We start from the raw sequence: 8,084 nt of genomic DNA, 5'->3' as shown, positions 1-8,084 counted from the left end.
GGAGGGCAGGGACAAGGGGAAAAAATGAGAATCAAGACCTATTGTGTAAAGGTACACAATCCCAATGATGAATGTAACTGTATTGTATACCTAGATTGTACCAATAAACTCAATTTTAAAAAAAACACAAAAAAACACTTAATATAAATTGTTATATACATACAGAACAACAATAGAGACAAACAGGGAATCTTCTAGAAGAGAATCATCAGAGTGGAGAGCAGCCTGAAAGTTACATCCTGGAGCAATGATCAAGATGTCTGGGAGATGGGGTATCATGTGAGATAGAGAGCCCCTAAAGGCAGTGCTTGGAAAGCTGCCAAATGGAAGAGTATTCAATCAGAGTCCTTGGGAAAAAGGTACAAAGAGAAGATTTCATCTAATATCTGAAGGAATAGTCTGTGACATTGCTGCATTAGTACAAAGATTTCAGGGACATGTACTTAGTAAGGGGCAAGGCAACACTTGTTCATCTACACAGAAAAGACTAATCCAACACTTTGAAATTTTTTCTTCAAGGGACAGGCGGAGTTAGAAGGACATTGGGGGAGAGGAACGGTGAGAGGTGCAGACTCATGGAGCTTGCCACAGCCCTATCCCTCTGGGCATCAGCAGAGGAATGGGCGCCTGCAGTCCCCACTCCCCGGCTGGGCTGGTACCTGGATTTATTCGACAGAGGCACAGAGGGTCATAAAGGCCATTGTTCGGAGCTCTAGCCTTGATTTTTATCTAATTCACACAGTTAAAGGTGATAGATTAATAACTACCACAAACTGTCATTTTTCTAAGCTGTGCTTGATGCTGTTGTGTTGTTGATTGTATTACTTGGGCTAAGGTGTTGTGATTGATTTAATCAGTTGTCCTTCCTGGTATAATGAAAATGAGATTGCCTCAGAGACATTAGAGACTCAAGACCTAAAAACCAGCTATAACAGGAACATCGAAGTGTTAACACAGGAATTAAACCAAGGACAGTACAAACAGCAAAAAGAGAAATGAGAAGACATTCAAGCAAGGCACAAGCATAAACAAAGGTTGCCTGTTCATCAAGGGTGAATTCTGAAGGAAATTAAGTGGAAAAGTCTGATAATCAAGCACCAGGACATCTTGAACTGATAGCACAGGAAGTAACAAAACAGATGAATGAAGCTCTAGAAAAATTCAAAACAGAAATAATTTCTGAGATAACTACAGAAATGGTGAGCAGAATCAAGGACACGCTTAGAGACTCTAGAACAGAAACAGATAAAAAGATACATGAGCTGAGGACCATGATGGAAGCCATGAATGCCCAACATAGGAAAAAAATGGAATCCATGAAAAAGATTCACACAGATATCCAGGAGATTAAAAACTCTATTGAAAGTATACATAATAGACGGATCCAATCTGAAGACAAGATGCAAGGTATAGAAGACAGGATGGTGTTCAGTGACCATGAAAAGAAGGATCTCTGAAAAAAAGTAAGGGAACATGAGAAATAAATCCAACAGCTCCTAGATGACGCAAAGAAGAATAATATAAGACTGATGGGGGAGTCCATGAAAAAGCAGGAGAAAATATAAGTAACATGAAAAAACAGAATTAATGACAGAAGACTTCCCAAACAGCAAAAGAATTTAACATACATATAAGTGAGGCATATAGGACTCCAAATATCCATGATCATAAAAGATCTACACCCAGACATGTAATAATCAAGATCCCAGAACCTCAACAGAACAAAATACTACACATAATTAGAGAACAGAAATAAAGCCCATCAGAAACAGCAGACTTTTCAACCCAAACCCTAAAGTAGAGCCTGGAGTGAGGTATTTCAAGCCCTAAAAGAAAACAACCTCCAGCCTAGACTCATGTATCCCACAAAACTCTCTTTCAAAATTCACGGGGAAGTAAGATACTTCCATGACTAAGAACACCTGAGAAACTTCATGAATACCAAACCAGGACTCAAAACAGTTCTAAATAAGATCCTAGAAAAAGACAGTGAGGATCACAACTCCATGATGCCCAACAGAGCAAATCCAGAAGGCAAGGCAAGAAATTAGAGAGGGGAAAAACTTAAAAAGACCCAGTAATGGGACAACAACATGATGATGATAAGTCAATACATATCATTTGTAAACATCAATGTTAATGGCCTCAGTTCACCAATCAAAAGAAATAGGCTGGCAGAATGGATTATGAAGCAAAATGCAACAATATGCTGTATGCAAGAAATGCGCCTAGTTCAAAAAGAAACTCATAGATTGAAAGCAAAAGGATGGAAAATAGTTATCTATGTGACAGGAACCCAGAAAAGAGCAGGGGTAGCTATCTTATTTGCAGACAAATTAAATTTCAAACCAAAACTAATTAAAAGAGACAAAGGAGGTCACTACATCCTTGTGAAGGGAACAATCCAAGAGGAAGAGATGACAATCATAAATATATATGCACCAAATACTAATGCCCCCAACTACACAAAACAAATATTAAGAGACATGAAAAACCAAGTAAGCACTAATACAATTGTAGTGGGGGACCTAAATACCCCACTGCCACAAATAGATCATCTAGACAAAAAATCAACAACAAAATACTAGAATTGAACCAAACTTTTGAACAAATGGATTTAATAGACATCTACAGAGTGTTCTACCCCAAAAAATCAGAATATACATTCTTTTTAGATATACATGGGTCATTCTCCAAAATAGACCACATACTAGCTAATAGAACATGTTTAAGTAAATGCAAAGCAGTTGAAGTTATCCTCTGTATTTTATCAGACCATAGTGCAATTAAACTGGAGATCAATAGCAAAAGAAACTGCAAGAACTTAAAAAACACATGGAAATTGAATAACACTCCCCTGGGTCACAGACGAAATTAAAGAAGAAATTAGACAGTTTTTACGATTGAATGATAATGCCAATACAACATACAGGAATCTATGGGACACAGTGAAAGCAGTTCTACAAGGGAAATTTATAGCAGTGAATGCCCACACTAAAAAAACTGAGCAAGCTCAAATAAACAACTTAATTCTGAATCTTAAGCTTTTAGAAAATGAAGAGCAAGACAAACCCAAAGCTGGTACAAGGAGGAATTATAAAGATATGAGCAGAAATCAATGCAATGCAATGGAGACTAAGAGAATGATACAAAAAAAATTGAGTTGAAGAGTTGGTTTTTTGAAAGGATAAATAAAATTGCTAAACCCTTAGCCAACCTTATCAAAAAAGGAAAGAAAAGGCTCACATCCATGCAATTAGGAATAAAAAAGGTGAAGTCACAACAGATCCAGCAGAAATCCAGAGAATCATCAATACCTACTTCGATAACCTGGACTCTAATAAAATGGAAAATAGAGAAGAAATAGACAGATTTCTAGATACATATGAATTACCAAAATTGAACAAAGATGATATAAAAATTATAAACACTCCAATTACAATCAGTTAAATTGAAAATGCAATTAAAATTTTACCAGCAAAGAAAAGCCCAGGTCCTGACGGATTCACTGCTGAATTCTACAAAACATTTAGAGAAGAACTACTGCCACTACTTTTGAAAGTTTTCAGTGAAATTGGGAGGGAAGTGATACTTCCAAATTCATTTCTAGAAGCAAGTGTTACTTTGATTCCCAAACCAGGGAAAGACCCAACCAAGAAAGAGAACTACAGGCCAATCTCACTAATGAACAGAACATAGATGCAAAAATCCTCAATAAGATACTGGCTAACAGAATACAGAGGGTCATCAAGAAGATCATACACCCTGATCAAGGTGGATTTATCCCAATGATGCAAGGATGGTTCAACATATGTAAATCAATAAATGTAATACACTATATTAACAGAGTCAAAGACAAAGACTATATGATCACCTGATTAAAACCCTGCAGAAAATTGGAATAGATGGTCTTTATCTCAACCTGATAAAGGCTATCTATGAAAAACCAACAGCCAATATGATTCTAAATGGCCAAAAAGTGCAAACCTTCATGCTAAAATCAGGAATGAGACAAGGATGTCCACTATCACCACTCCTGTTCAATATAGTTTTGGAAACATTAGCCACAGCAATTAGACAAGAGAAAAAAATAAAAGCACTAAAGATAGGAAAGGAAGACGTTAAACTGTCATTATTGCTGATAATATGCTACTCTACATAGAAAACCCAGAAAAGTACACCAAAGGACTTCTAGACTTAATTGACAGAGTCAGTAGAGTAGCTGGATACAAGGTCAACACTCAAAAATCAATTGCCTTCTTGTACACAAATGTCAGAAATCACTGAGAGAGAAATTAAAGAAACAGTCCCTTTCACAATAGCATCCAAAAAATGAAATATCTAGGAATCAATCTAACATAGGAAGTAAAAGACCTCTACATTGAGAATTACAACACTCTGAAAAAAGAGATTGAAGAGGACATAAGAAAGCGGAACGACATCCCTTGTTCCTTGGTAGGAAGAACCAATATAGTGAAAATGGCCATACTTCCAAAACTGCAATACAGATTCATTGCAATCCCAATTGAAATCCCAACAGTATATTTCACCGGACTAGAGAAAACAATCCAAAAATTCATTTGGAACCAGAAGAGTCCTAGAATAGCAAACGCAATTTTAGGCAACAGAGACATGGCAGCGGGTATCAAAAGTCCCAACTTGAAACTATACTACAAAGCCACTGTGATAAAAACAGCATGGTGCTGGCAAAGAAACAGACCTGAGGATCAGTGGAATAGATTAGAAGATGCAGAAACAATTGCAGACATACTTAGCTACCTCATCTTTGACAAAGGAGCCAACCATCCTAACTGGAGGAAAGATATCCTCTTTAATAAATGGTGCTGGGAAAAGTGGATTTCAACTTTCCAAAGATTAAAACTAGACCCCTATCTTTCACCATGCACTAAACTAAAATCCAAGTGGATCAGAGATTTAAATATTAAAACACAAACACTAAATTTGCTGGTAGATGAGTTAGGTAGAACTCTTGAAGACGTTAGCATAGGAAAAGACTTTATGAACAAACCTTCAGTAGCACTGAAACTTGCACAAAGAATCAACAACTGGGATATCTTCTTTTTAAAAAGCGTCTGCACTGCAAGAGAAGCCACCAACAGAGCTAAGAGACAACCTACCATGTGGGAAAATTTTTTTGCTAGCTGTTCCTCAAAGGTCTACTATCCAGAATATATAAAGAACTCAAAAAAAAAAAAAAAACAGTCCCCCCAAACTTGTAAACCCAATTCAAAAATGGGTATCTGAAATGAACAGACATTTCTCAAGCAAAGAAGTAAAAGCAGCAAATAAACATATGAGAAAATGTTCAACATCACTGGTCATTCGAGAGATGCAGATGAAAACAACACTGAGATTTCACCTCACCCCAGAAAGAATGGCTGCTATCAAGAAATCAACCAATAACAAATGCTGGTGGGGTTGTGCAGAGAAAGGAACACTTCTTCGTTGTTGGTGGGAGTACCGACTGGTGCAACGACTGTGGAAATCAATATGGAGATACCTCAAACAACTAGGATTAGAAGTCCCACCTGACCCAGCCATTCCCCTGCTGGGTATCTTTCCAAAAGAATTATAAGAATCATACCTCGGTGATGTATACTCACCCATGTTTATAGAGGCACAGTTTTTAATAGTAAAACTTGGAAACAACCCAATTGCCCATCAACTGGAGACTGGATCAAGGAGATGTGGTTTTTTATAAAGTAAAGTACTACTACTCAGCCATAAAGAATGAGAAATTAGAGACATTTTTAGCTAAGTGGATGCACATTGAGGACATACGCTTATGTGAAATTCATAGGACACACATGTGTAAATACCGAATAGTTTCTCTGGTGTGATAAACTAAAAGTACAAATGAGTATCAAAATATATCATTGATATTGTATAATAGGAAAAATGTCTAAATGTGTAGGGGAAGTGGGAGGAGTAGAGGAAAGCTAAGAAGGGAGAAGAAAAAATAAGAGAAAAGGAAAAAAAAGGAAACAAAGTCTCTGTAAATAGGGAACGGTGGAGGGGGTGAATGGAGGGCAGGGGAATGGGGAAAATATAGGAACCAAGATATATCATCTATAGCTACAAGGTCCCAATGATGAATATAACTGTACTGTACACCTAAAATGCATCAATAAAAAAAAATGGGAAAACGAAAAAGAAGGACGTTGGGGGCCTGCTTCAGGTTTACATGTGGCCTGGGACAATGGGAAGATAATTTGTGTGTGCCAGTTTGGAGGAAGGCACTCAATGGCTGGTAAATACTATCATCTTTACTCTGCAGGGTTTGTATCTACAGGAAAGTATTACTGTATTCAAGCCACAGGTCACAACTCCTGTGTGTTTTAATCAGCAAGGCCCCAGAGAGAGCTAAGAAGAATTTGGGGAGATGGTAACAACAGTAAGATGCTGGCAGGGGATTTGCAAATGGGCAACTTTGCCCTTCAAAAGGTTGTGCCAGTCACTGGAGTAATTTCAGATGAGTAGGAATATTAGGAAAATTACTACTATTGTGCATTACAAGATTATAAAGAACATATGTACCTTTATATAGCATCTTGTTTAAAGAAAGTCTTAGGATAGAGGTGTCAGAAGTTTTCTCTGCTCTCATCTGTGTGCTCTCAATGGATCTCAGAATCCATTTTTCATATGGATGCCAGTCTGGAAGTTCCCGATTTCTACCTAGAGCCAATACAGAATTTATATGGGCACTTTCATTTTTTTTTTTGAAGAGTAGGCAATGGGATGTATTATTACTGGAAAATGAAAAGAAGCTGAACTATTGCTTTATAAGTTAAGTCCTGTCCTGCCTATGTCAAAATGGCATGGATGTTCTGCCAAAGACTTTGTCAAGAAAGTGAAAAGACAGCCCCTGAACTGAGAGGAACTATTTGCTAGTCACATATCTAATAGGAGATTTGTATCCACAATATATACAAAATTCTGACCTCTCAATAATCAAAAGGCAAATACCCAATTTAAAAAGTGGGCAAAAGCCTGGAACAGACATTACTTCAAAGAAGTTACACACATAGGTGCGTGACAAGATGCTCACTATCATTAGCCATCAGGGAAATGCAAATCCAAACCATGAGTTACCACCGTACACCCACTAGAATGGTATAATCAAAAAATTAGCCAGTAAAAGTATTGGGGAGGATAGGGAGAAACTGGAATACTCATGCACTGCTGGTGGGAATGTCAAATTGTGCAGTCACTGTGGAAAACAGTAGTAGTTTCTCTAGAGGTTAAATTTAGATTTACCGTGCAGCCCAAAAATCCTACACCCAGTATACACCCAAGGCAAATGAAAGCCTATGTCCACACTTTATATGATTCCATTTATCCGAAATGTGCAGTAAATTGGTAATTGCCTAGGCCTAGTGACCAGGTGAAGGGAGGGGCATGGAGAGTGATTTCTAATGGGTACTAGGTTTTGAGGGGGGTGAAAATTCTAGAATTTGTGGTGATGTTGCATACCTCCAAATAGAACAACCCGCAGAACCATGCACTAAATGAGTGAAGTGTATGACAGGTAAATTATATCTCAATAAAACTGTTATTAAAAAAGAAAATCCCAGAAACCTGGTGATAATGTCCAGTGCACCTTTATCAATACAGTTTAATATTTGAGACTAAAATAGTGAATGCTTAAAATGCAATGTAAAGACCTCTTTGAGTTCAAGTCATTTATTAGGTTAGACAGGCAGTAGAGTATTTTCCAGGCAAACAAGGCTTGTTGCTGGTGCCTCTGGGTGCCTTGTCAAGGTCACAGTGAAAGCACAAGCTGGGCTTCAGGATAGGGGTCAGGAAAGCCACGTGTTCGGGAATAAGTGAGGCAGAGTATAAAATGAGGCACCGGTTTATCCCAGCGCCGAGTTTAAACTTCACTGTATCTAACGTGGAATCGAATATTTATGTTCAATTAGTGCCTTGAAAGTCTTTATCCCGCTTAAAAGCTTCAACTTGCTTAGAGAAAAAAAGTAAATGCGGCTCCTAATGGTGGTCAGTCTAGGATTGGAGAAAAAAAAAAAGACCCAGAATTTCCTCAGCCCTCCAGACTCCGCTCG

The sequence above is a fragment of the Fukomys damarensis genome, unplaced genomic scaffold (genome assembly GCF_012274545.1).
Source record: "Fukomys damarensis isolate Sample0158 unplaced genomic scaffold, DMR_v1.0_HiC HiC_scaffold_39, whole genome shotgun sequence".
Classification (NCBI taxonomy): Eukaryota; Metazoa; Chordata; class Mammalia; order Rodentia; family Bathyergidae; genus Fukomys; species Fukomys damarensis.
Note: the sequence above shows the minus strand (reverse complement) of the source record.